General features: G+C 36.3%; 1 protein-coding gene across 1 annotated transcript in view; it reads left to right on the forward strand.

Moving 5' to 3' along the window:
* Positions 1–4,255, forward strand: part of LOC762803 (E3 ubiquitin-protein ligase znrf2) — a 31,761-nt gene extending 27,506 nt beyond the window's left edge. Inside the window, exon 5 of the mRNA XM_001198564.4 lies at positions 1,359–4,255. The gene's annotated coding sequence lies outside the window, so the exon portion shown is untranslated. The remainder of the gene's footprint in view (positions 1–1,358) is intronic.
* Positions 4,256–13,172: the final 8,917 nt, after the last annotated feature.

Raw genomic sequence — 13,172 nt, forward strand, 5'->3', positions numbered from 1 at the left:
AATTTGTTTCCTTCTGTTGATCAGCATGCTGTGCTTTAAACAAGACATAATGTTGTGTTTTTCCTCCAAAGATTGAATCGAAAAGTATCTCATTAGAGTGATACCCCATATCCAAATACATGGCTCTTTGGATGATTTGCTAAATGTATCATAACATTGCCGAGTCATCTCCTTAGTTCCCTTCCCTTCATTATGCCATGCTTTATCCTCATGTTGCATGTCTATAGACCTGTTAATGCTACAGTATCTATTGGAAATTGCTTTTCAGGTTCTACCATTTCCCTTTATCTATTTTCACTCTCTATACAAACCTTGTCTGACAAGGTCAATCCTTTTTGTGACTGATCTATTTGTTACACTCTGATGTTTGGCAAAATGCCCTTCTATGTAACAATGAGTTATCTAGATCATGTGATTAGACATTTTTAAAAAAGAGCCTGAAGATTTGTTTAGTGCAAAAGGGTGATCTATTTCTTGTGTTGCTACTGTAGAGGGAAAACTGTGATGTCACAATGAAGGATCACATGATAACATGCAAGGGAAAAGCCCCAGTGATACAAACATTTCAATAGGCAGCACTCAACACATACATTTACATTTCAAAAATGTTAGTTGGGAGATCTGCAATAGGTCACAAATTATGCAGTTACAAATGGAAAATACATAATGGAAGTCTTTCAAGCTATTACCCGGTATGTTAAATGCTACCCCACCGTTCAACGTTTTCTCCCCTCTGGCAGAATCAATATCAAATTTTCACAACATGTGAGCTGTCCAAGCCTCGTTAAAAGGTATTCAATACTCTAAAGGCCGGCACGGGGCTAATGTATGCCTCTGTCATGCTTATGACTCATGTTGAAAAAGCAATGGCACATGCCTGATCTGAATCCTAAATTGCTATTGATTTTAAAAGCCACAGATAGCAGCAGCAAAACAGAGGTAAACAATAACCTGTCACTTTAAGCATGAATTGGCTATTGTTTACTAAAAATGGTGTATCCATTGTTGAGGTGTCGAAGTGGGGTGGTTTAATCCCTTGACTGGGAATGCAAAGGTCGCGGGTTCAAGCCCTGGTACAGCACTTGCATCCTTGAGCAAGGCATTTTATTTGCATTGCTCCTCTCCACCCAGGGGCCAAATGGGTACTCAATAGGAATTGTGAATTGAGTAGCATGTGTTTGCTCTTTCATGGGGGATGGAGACCCCCCCCCTTCCTCTCCCCCCCCCCCCCTCCCATAGCGACGCCACTGATCAGCATTATCTCCCAGAACTATTAATGCCAGAAATTGTATTAATTCAACCATACATGCTGATGATCACGAAACCAATTATTGTATGTTTGTTTTCAATCATTGCAGCCTATACTCATCAACTCGTCTCGAGTCCAATTGAGGCCTTTCGGAATCAACCTTCGTCATCTTCCAACTCCCTTAGAAGTGAATAATGAGGGCGCTCTACATCTAGTCTTTTTGATACCAGGCTCTCTCTCCGAAGTAGCTCTTTAACCCAACTCATAGTACAAGTTGCAGATTGTGAAGTATATTTATAGACGCTTTCTTGAATCGGCATAGCTGCACTGAATGGAATAGATGAAAGTGTTGATGCTTATTTAATTCATGGCAGAAGATGTGCGAATTCATTTCATCTGAAGTTGGCCATGCCTCAGTTTTGTTTCAATATGAAATAGTTCATAGTGCAATGAGACCATGTGGATGTTATCATCATCGTTTGAAATCGACCATCCTCTTGTTGCCATGGATATGTGCTTGGAGGAGCAGTTATGATAAAGAAGAGCGTTGCTTTACACAGAAGAAAGCCAAACTGATGAGAGAGAGAGAGAACCCTAAATAACCTGTATATAATTCTTATAGTCAGAATGATGCACAAACTGGAAATACATCCATCTCTACAAACTCTCTGAGATAAAAGATGGAACCCTTTTGTATGTAGACACAGATGCCATGTAAAAGTGAAGCGGTTGCTACTGTGTGAAGTATATATATTTTTTCAAGCTGCGATCGACCAAGAACACTGTGGTGTTGGAGTATTATGGAGTGGATGTGAAATCACTATGGAATGACAATCTCATCGTTACCATGGAAACCGCCTCATGTCTGTGGATTTAATCTGGATAACCTGTCACTTTGGAAGCTAATGCGTGCGTGCTGTCTGTGTTTCCTGCTGGTTAAATGGAATTAGGGCTTTATCCAGGGTGTCTCCGAGATGTTCCCTACGGAGATATATTCCAAAGGAGACAAGCCAAAGGGATACACCTCAACTGCTTCTGTGGAACTACCGTCTTCAGAACTGACACCGTAGCATCTGTTAGCGTAATGGAATAAATGTCAATCTGCCGTAGGGCAAACCACTTGGTAATGTGCAAGGATTTCTTATCACATGTGTCCAAATGTTTGTTGAATTTGTTACCATCATGATTTTCCAATATTTGTTCATAGAGGACTAAGTACTGTCAATTATCATAATTCTCAAAGCATCGTTAGAGCATTTTATTATCATACAGAATTTTTTTTTCTGTGCAAAAATGTATGGACTCTCAAAATGCCCTTGGAAAATGGTAAAGGTACTCATGAAACTGTATTTTGAGGAAGACAATTTCGCACAAGTGATCTGATATGAACAAAGAGTTTTTATGATTAATTATTTTTTATGATGTGGGAGAAATCACCATGCAATATTGGCACTCAGTTTTCAGCCCCAATGGCTTGTTTAATTAATACGACCAATTAACCTGCGTAGCTTTGGAAATCACTTTCAGTCTCCATCCTTAATTCAGTTTCAATCCAGTAGTTCTGAACTTGTAACAACAAGTAGCATGAAATGTACGGTAATAGCATTTTTAGTTTCACATTATGAAGCCTTTTTGAAAGCAGCACTCAGACAGTTATATCTTTGTGTGTATTTTTGGAGGTGATTTTCAAACTTATTTGTTTGAACAGATCGACCTCAGAAACCATCTTTATGTTAATACAATGCTGTTATCCCACCATACAACATGTGAATGGGGTACTATAGTGAAGCTTGAGTTGATATCTACAGACTGAATCCGATATTGCTAGTCTAGTAAAGTACTTCCTGTTCAATCATGGTATCTATTCAATGAAGCATGCATGTAAACTTGTGTTGTCAACAAGCCCTAACAGAAGACAACGTATCACCTTTATAAAAAATAACATTTCACTCTTTTTATGGATGTTATTCCTCGTTGAAGATGATTTTAATTTACATTTTGGTAATCCCCAGACCTAATTTGTTTAATTTTCCATCTATCTTTTGCTTTGGATGTTTTCAAAGTTATTCTTGAAAAAATAAAATTGGCAATTAAAAAAAATGAAGATTTGATATAAAGCACAAATTTTTTGGTTAGCTTCTACCTAGCATTTTAAATGTAGATTAACTATAATACTGAGAGAAGCAGATACAGAAATAAGTGTTTAGAGCAGATCAGAATTGATTGACCTAGATCAAAATAAGCTCTGACATAATTTTCTCTGTTTTGGAAATTGTCAAGCGAAACAGGCTTTTTCACCCCCTCAGCTATTTTGATAGACTCTGACCTTAATTCCAGCCTGAGTAGGAAGATAGAGATAATTCTTGTTAGAATTACAAGTGAGAAATGGGTAGCATATGATGATTGGTAGGCGAGCGATCGTCTATGCGCTGATGCATGAAGGGGAAAATAATCACCTACCACTAACAGCACGCCCACTCACGCACGAGTTGCTAAGTAACCAGGCGAAAACAATAAGTATGCAAACGTTGTGTATTAATGTCGCGAGCACACATCTGCCCGATAGCACATTAGCATCTTCATGAATATTTGATGAGTTTGTGAGGACGATATATAAGGAGTCTCCGTGGCTCCGTGCAATCAACTCATACCCGTACTAAATTTAATTTGCTCTTGAAAATTTGATGAGACAAAATATGGAGAAGACATGAGGATGGTATAAGGATGGAGGCGAAAGAGTAGGGAGAATTTAGAATCAAAATACTTTCCAGTTTTGCAAAGCGGAATGTGATGCATGAGGGTATTTTTGTTTCAGACTTAAAACTGCATTTTGCTTTTAGAGACATGTAAGTCTCTTGGACGGAGCTCATTTAGGCTTGATAAATAACAACCCCTTTCAATAGTGAGGATGGTTCCGGTGTTGACAAGTTAGTTCTCAAAAAGTTCACTCACGTGGGAAATAATTTGTTTTCTTCTAATTTGTTAATTTGCAGTTAAAGTCCGATTCAAAAAATTGATGACAGTTTCATTGACACTCCTGGTTATGTGTCCTTATAATTTCCAACAGATAATTGATGCAGAGTTCATGGTGACTAAAAAGACGGAAGTTAATACTCCAGGGGGGTGTTTCACAAAGATCCTAAATTGAACTTATCTCTAAGTTGGACTTAAAACTATGGAAAGCCGTTAGCATCTTTGAAAATATTTTGTAAAAGTTATTTTGAAAGGCATAAAATGTTGATTCAAATCTTTCATATTTTCTATCATCAAGGAGAGTTCATGTTCTGGATGTGGAATTTATAAAAAGTCTAAAATACTTGAATTTTTGCTTTTGAATATATTTCATTTTAAGGCTCCAATGGCTGTCCATAATTTTTAAGTCCAACTTAGTGTTAAGTTCTACTTAGGATCTTTGTGAAACACCCCCCTGATCCTGTCTACAAGTAATGTTGTGGTCTTCTAGAGTAGTCGAGCGGAACATCAATGCTGTGTATCAAAGAGTTGAAGAAATGGCTATGAGAACATGAGAGGAAAGATATAAGGCATAATTGTGCTACATTGTTGTTCAAAAAATTGCATGTTCATGGCAGAACTTGTCATGTATTACACTCAGTACTCCTGGTTTATCCTTCCTATTTTGTATCGATGTAAAAAAAAGAATAATTCTGCGTAAAACTACGAAATATGTGTGTATCATAGTCCATAGAGTATTTTTTAGGAACTGCAAGATGCAATGTTCTCTATATTGTGCAAAATATCACGTTTTCTGTGTACGTTGTGTTGAATTTATTCATGTGTGTTGCTGTTTTTATTGCCTTGGATTGATGAGAAGCTGTCAGATGTGGCGTCGTCTCGTTGTACGCAAATAGGCAACACGACAAGAATAGTGTTCATTGTCTGCCTGGCCAATTTATTACATGTATTGTTAATTCTTAAATGCGTTCAATTGTTCATCTTCTAAGCTGGTAGTAAATAAGGCTGCTTTAATGTGTCATGATCTAGACATGTTCCAAGAAATTAAAGAATGTTACTTGCATGAGAGAGCTACACTGTTTCATCAAGAATGTCTGTTGCATGCCTGATCACACCTTCACAACTCAACGCATCCAAATTATTATAATTTTACCCCTCCCCCCCCCCCTCCCTTGCCCAGGTTTCTTCTTTCTTTTTTTTTTTTTTTTTTTTTTTTGGGGGGGGGGGGCATTTTTACCCCTGGTATTAAAATAACACATAATATGAGCCCATGATTTTCATGGGTGATTTGCTAGTACCTGTTAGGAACTACACTGATCTCCTAAACCTGTACCTACAGCTATTCATAAATTGTCTAGAGTCATGGGGTGAAGGGAGCCGAGGGGAGGTTTATCTGTTTTGTTGGTCCAATCTGTCAGGTAATTAACACTAATGAGCATAGAACCAAAGATTGTGGAGATACGTCTGTCCCTATGGTGTCATGTTTGTTGTTTACCCATCACAAGCACATTGATAGATGCTTGGAAAATATAGGTTTCTATTAAGGATATTTGAAAAATGTTCAAAAATGTTGAATGTTCTCAGACTACATCAAAGCCTTGGACATTGTATATCTTCTGAATATTCTGAATAGTATGAAAGTGAAAATTATTTCGAGCAATCAAAACTAAAAAGCTAGGTAATTGATTTGACAAAACTGCATCATGCTAATTTGCTGGTCAAAGCTTTTATGGTTAAATATAGTCCTTTAGAAGAGAAAGAGGGAACTACTGTATGAAAGGCTGTTTTAACGTGATGCATATATACATGATTTTATGTGGCATAAGATCTTTGATGTAAATGTAATGTAATGGATATTCAATGAATCTTGTTTATCTGTATGCTCTCTATGGGACATATGCTAACATGTTTAGGACGTACTTGGTAAATGTGTGTGGCAGAGAAAATGGCTGTAAAACCTACTCAATCAATCATTCATTCCACTCCTTTGTAATTTTCTCTTTATCATTGTTTGTTACTCAAAGAATAACAATGAAAATATATTTTTAGAAGGGCAATTATGACAACAAAAGGGTACCCTCAAGCCCTCCATTATGTTTTTATTGATAATTCTTTATCTAGTAACTCCATGCTTACGTGTATGTGCATGTAGGGGCCTACCTGCATGTAAATTGCAATCTATTTTCTGGTATGAAAGTATGGTGTCTTCTAGGAATAAAGCTAAAACAAAACAATGAAGCAAGTATGATTTATTGGTGGGTAGCCCTATGATAGACATGTTTCTTTAAAGGAGAAAAAACAAAAACATTTTAATAAAAACCTGAGATACCAATAAAATTATAAAATGATGAATAACTTTTGTTAATGCTTGGAAACCAAAAGAATGTAAATGAATACACAAATTAATGAACCATATTATTGTAAATCTGTGACTGTACGATGTTTGAACTGGTATGCTAACAAAGACCGAGCCTTTAATATATAGCTGATTGACATCACAACAGAAATACATGCATGCACAGATGCACTCAATTTGATAGAAAGAATATCCGCAGTCAATCATATCCAGTGAATGATTTATGGAGGCAATCAGGCAACACACCTTAGCTAGCCGGTCAGTCATAAACAAAGAGTGTTTATAAATCTGTTGCATTGCAATCGGTAAATCGGTATTAATAAATATAATTCTATCGGTATCAGCAATGAGCAGGAAAAATTTCTGTGATGTCAAAGATCATTGCTTGAAATACTGTAGAACAATAGCAGCTCATCTTTAAAACAACCCTCAAGTTCCAATTTGAAATTATTTGTTTCATTGGGCTTTGTTTATCTCATTTTTCATCTCATAATAGGGTATCAAATGTGTATTACGCCCTTTGACAATTAAGCTGTCATATTTATTTCCCATAAGATATATTGGTTGTGTATATTGGAATGCAAACCTTGGCCAGCAAATCAAAAGTAACTTTCCCATTCTTCAAATTCCAAAATAGGGTTCACAAGTGCAAGGCAGATTAAAAAATATGATGCCTAGGTTTTGTTTGATTTCTTTCAAAGTATGAGACTATGCCCAAGTGTGTTAGCCTACTGTAGCATAAAATGAAAATGTATAATGATTTTGACAGTTCAATGGTGTGTACCAGAGCTCCACTTATTTAAGGATTTGTTTTAAAGCTAAGCATTTTTTAAAAGAAACCTGCTTCATATTACTGAAGAGTGCTATTGTTGAAATTTAAAGCGGCTATTCTAAATTTTAGGGCATCATTTGCCTTCAGAAATTCAGACAGTTAGTATCAAGCCTTCCAATATATCATAATTACACTTTGTGTTCTTTTTCTAGTGCTTTTGAAAAGAAAACCAAGGGGGCCTGCCTCAAATGTCATGCTGAGAAAAAAAATGGAAATTTGAGGGCTTATCTAAATTGTAGCTGGACATTTACCTTCAGTCCATCTAATCATCAAGTTTTCAATCACACCAATGATTTCCATGTCATTTTGGCATACATTCATAGGATAGAAGCCACTCTAAAACCTACTTTCTACCCTAACCCTTTCCTCAATACATAAAAACTGATCATCTGGGTTATTCCGTCTCCTCTCCCTGTCTCCCCCTCATCCTCTCCTTCAACTGATCATGCCCCTAAGCATGGGATGTCATTACTCACAACCTAGCCTTTCTCCGTAAACGACAACGACGACGCTCGTTTTGCTCTGCCCATTTTACTCTGCCGCACACATCCCTCCAACTGACCTAGTTTCCAGTGGTACGTCACACAGCATATAGACGAGAAGGCTTGACCCGATCCCATTACTCCTAACGAAACAAAACATCCTCCTCGACCTATTTTTAACCGTTTAGATGCCATCTGATAAAGGATGGCATCGTGACCATCTTCCTTGAATTGTTGGTGGTCAGTACGAGTGCATTACTTGTTGAAACGTGCAGAAACTGCTTGAACCGATTCTATTACTCCTAAAGAAACAAACCATCCTCCTCGATCTATTTTTAACCGTTTAGATGCCATCTCATAAAGGATGGCATCGTGACTATCTTCCTTGAAGTTGTGGTGGTCAGTACAAGCGCATCACTCGTTGAAACGTGCAGATACTGCTTGAACTTAATCCATTACTCCTAAAGAAACAAACCATCCACCGCGACCTATGTTCAACCCTTTAGATACCTTGTTCCATCTGATGATGGATGCCTCGTCAGATGGAACCAGTATCTTCACCAAATATCGTGGTCGGGTCCATACCGGTACACATAACTCGTTGAAATGTGCAGATACTGCTTGAACTGATGCTATTTAGTCGTCAAGAAACAAACCATCCCCCACAATCTATTTTCATCCCTTCAGATACCACTTTTCATTTAATAAGAGATACATCCTAACCATCTTTAGGATCCTCCGTCATTGGTCCAATGCGAGTGCCTCACCCATTGAGATGTTTGATCACTGCTTGAATGGATGCCATTGCAGCTAAAGAAACAATCCATCCCAATCCTACACAATCTATTCTTAACCCTTAAGATACCTTGTTTCATCCATCTGATGGAGTATGCCTCATCCGATGGATTGGATTAGGCATCTTCCCCCAATTTTCTGGTTGTCGGGTAAAAGTGCATCACCCAACGGAATGTGCGGACTCTACTTGAAATGATCCAATTACTACTACAGAAACAAACCGTCCTCCACGATCTAATATGAACCCTTTAGATACTGTGTTCCATTTGATGAAAAATGCTCTTATAGGCATCTTCTTAAATTTTTGGTCAGGCATAAGCGCATCTCCTATTATAATTTTTTAACGTGGCAATGGCCACTGGCCGCTATTTTCTAAGTTGTAATCCTATCATATTCTTATGGTGGCGCCCTGCTTAGTTATGATGGTACTTTGTTATATAAGCTTAGTGCAGAGTTCTTAGCTAGAAATTGTGTTACATATCTGTAATGTGGTGGTAGAAACTTAGGCTACATGTAGCTTTATTGCAGATCATCGGCCCATTATGAAAGCTATATGTATGCACAAGCAATTTTGGTTTCCTGCTAATTGGGGCCTTGGGACAAGTAATCAGCATAGAAAGTCATGATTGTAATCTGTAGATTCATCATGTTCACACGTTCATTTTATCTCTATTTCTCGATTCCAGCTCCTGCATATGTTTGATGCATTCATGTATTGAATATTTTGTGGCAAATAAGGTATTGGAACCGAATTTGCAAAAGAGAAAGATAATAATAATATTCCGCTTTTATATAGCGCCCAATACATCGATACAACGATGTGCCTAAGCGTTTTACAGATATATTATTACCCCAGTCATCGGATTCAGGCTTACTCGCACACAATGATATGGCTTTAATCAAGTTTGCGACAGCATTACAATCATCTCCATATGCTCATACAGGCGTGAATTTCGCTGTACAACATTTCATTATGCAGCGTTTCTTTATATAGAGACATTCAGTGTAGGAAAGTTGAAGTACCGGTACTTATCATATAGCTATATGAGATTTGTATGAAGCTACATGATGAATGCTGGTAGTGTGAATGCAGGGTTACAAACTTTTTTATGATATTGAATACATGTACATGACATACATGTGTGATCATAATGTCCAGTCCAGTCTGGTCCAGGGACAAGAATATGACCCAACTACTTATAGTTGCTTTTGCTCTTGTAGGCCATGTAAAAAAATATACATGTTTAGCGTCCCCGCCTGCTTCCTTTTGGGGGGCCGCCTCCTCTTTTTTAATTTTTTTTTTTTTAATAATTTTTAATTAATTTTTTTTTAAAAGAAAAAACAACATGATAAACACTGCTAAAATGGATCTATTTCTGATTTTAAAAAAACATTAAAAATGCTGGCGGCCATCTTGAAAAATAGCCAGACTGTCAGGGAAAATGTACCAAGCGGCCATTTTGAAGAAAAAAAAGGACCTCCTCCTTCCTATTTTTCAAAAAGGCAGGACGCTAAACATGTTTTTTTTTATTTGGCCTTAGACATGAATGTACTAATCCTTTACAGCTCACTATGAATTTGATCATGTATATTGTACCATAAGATTATGTGTGTTTCTAGATTTTATGCGTGAGATATGTATGCTGAACATATACATGTCAGAAGCAATGCAAGCTATTTCTAGCCAGCCTCCTAAATTCTCTCTCTTCTGTACATAGCATATCTGCAGATATATACATTTTTGAACACATTTTTTTTGAAGAAGAATGTATATGGGAGCCTGGCACATTTCTATTGATATTTTGTAAAGATGGAAACATTTGTACATATACTATGAAGATATCAAATGATGTTACATTTTTTCTGTATAAATGACATTACTTTTTGATGTAATGTATTTCTTAAAAAAGGTGTTGTGTGTTTATGTTGTGCATTGGAAATAGCTATCTATCAAAGCAGGGTGTGGGTTTGTGTGTTGGTTGGTAGCCCTTTGTGATGGTGTAACGTATCAGACAATTTGGTTCATATGTTAATTGAACATCCAGGTACCAACGGCGTAACGTTGTTATGATGCGAGAGCCACTGTGCGCCAGTAGTATGTATATGCATGGATGTACGTATGTACGCTAGTCATGCAGTGAAGCCTGTGCCGCATACATTATACAGTCATCTCCAAATCCATATGATCTACTCTAGCTTTCATCTAGTCTTGACTCAAGTTTCCATAACAGATATCGTCTGTTTGGAACAAAAGAGTGTTATCTCACATACAGTCAAACCTGTCTTAGTGACCACCTCTCTATTAATACAACCTGTCTATAGTGGCCAATAGAGTGGTGAAGTGTGACGTCATCAAAAATCTATTTTTGAAATTTCTCAATATTTTCTTCATTTTCTTCATTTTCCCAAAGAGCATCAATGTCCAAATGTCGAAAACCAATTGAATATGTTAAGTATTGGCGGGGATATGACCATCTGAATAAAAAGATTGCCTATGGGAACTCAGTGTAATATATTGCTCTGGTTCATAACATTAGGAGCCAGAGCAATATAACACTGAGTTCCTATAGGCAATCTATCATATTCAAAGACCAAATATAATATCTTGTATCTTGTATCTTGTATATTGGTTTTCGACATGTGGACATTATTTTTTATGCTCCTTCGGAAAATGAAGAAAAAAATTGAGAAATTCAAAAATTAGATTTTTATGATATCACAGCTTCTGTGCTCTATTGCCATGCATTTTGTCTCCCTGGAGAAAGAAATGTGTGTTGTAGAACCTGTCTAGAAAGGCCACCTATTTACAGTGGCCACTTTGTCTGTTTCACTTGAATGGCCTTAGTAGACAGGTTTGACTGTATTTTAACACAGAGTTAATACCCTTCTGGTTCTGAACAGGTGCGATATATTTTCCTTGAGTTCATCTGTTCTTAGTTTTACAGGATAATCAACCAACATTTATAAACTATACTGATGTGTGTGCCTTTTTATTTTATAATCAATTAAAGACATGACCAACTCCATGAAATTGGATGTTGGCAAGCTTATATTGCCATAAAAAAAAATCCATCCAATACTTCAGTAATATCCGTTTCAAATGAAATTGTTGTAACCATATTTATTGGGATTTATCTTCTGTTATGCATTACCGGTAATGCTGGTCAAAAGCTTTGTTGATAAGATCAATCTTGAACTTTGATTTTTAATTACTTTATAATCACTGATTGCTTTACTACCGTAGAGAGTGCAGTTAATTATTCCCTGAGATTTGTATCTGGATTTGAATTAATTTTAAATCCAAAAATAATAACAGCTATCATGACCCTGTAATTAACCATTTGGGATGAATATTTACCCTCACAGTTTTTTCTTGTGGGTTTAAACCTGATCAGCAAGTGAGTACTGCATTAATGCTTTTATTTTTAGACTAAAAATTACCTTGTTATAGTATTTTTATTTGAGTTGCCATGTACAAAGTTTTCTGATCATGGGTTCATTGTAATGTTGCAACAAAAAATCATTACATTATGTGAGTCAAAATGATTTCTCGTTCTCCACAATTGCCAAATATGAAAACAAATTTAAATGTTCAAGTTTTGAGATATATTTTTGCATGTGTCTGTCATTTAGTTCTGTTGATTTTTCACATTATTCTATTTTATATCTGAAACATTCTTTTGTTTTATATCAAGAATCATTGTACCACCTATATGCTTCACATTGGTGAAGGTTTTTATTCTGTCAAAATGATATAAGTAGGCTCGTATTGTGATGATGTACCTGACAACTTGTTAACCTCTTTGAGTGAGGAATTATGATTTTACACATGATTAAATAAATGAACATTTCATTGATGGGAGCTTCTGCGTTTTACAATTTTCCAATTTTATTTTTGGTTTAGAGTCAATGGAAGCAAACCCCTTACAAATAGGCACTAATTAGTGATAATCGACACCAAAAAATGACATTTTTTGTTGCAATTTCCTCTTTTGTATATCATTAGCTGAGAGCCAGAAGGGTATTATCTAATATCATTGAACACAGAGTTAACGCCCCTTTGGCTCTGAACAGATGATGTGTCTGTAAATGATCTGGGGTGTGTTTCACAAAGATCTTAAGTTGAACTTATCTCTAAGTTGGACTTAACAATTATGGAAAGCCATTACCATCTTTGAAAATATTTTGTAAAAGTTATTTTAAAAGGCTCAAAATCAAATGTTGGTTCAAATCATTCATATTTTCTATAATCATAGGATATTTCATGTTCTTGATGTAGAATTTATGAAAAGTCTAAAATATTTCAATTTTTGCTTTTGAATACACTGTATATTTTATTTCAAGGCAACAAATGGCTCTCAATAACTTTTAAGTCCAACTTAGAGTTAATTTCGACTTAGAATCTTTGTGAAACACCCCCCTGATATGCTACATGTAGAAGCTAGTCCTATATTATTGTTTAAAGGCTTGCTCAGGTTTGGACAG

Source organism: Strongylocentrotus purpuratus, unplaced genomic scaffold (genome assembly GCF_000002235.5).
Source record: "Strongylocentrotus purpuratus isolate Spur 01 unplaced genomic scaffold, Spur_5.0 spur5_scaffold_8, whole genome shotgun sequence".
Classification (NCBI taxonomy): Eukaryota; Metazoa; Echinodermata; class Echinoidea; order Camarodonta; family Strongylocentrotidae; genus Strongylocentrotus; species Strongylocentrotus purpuratus.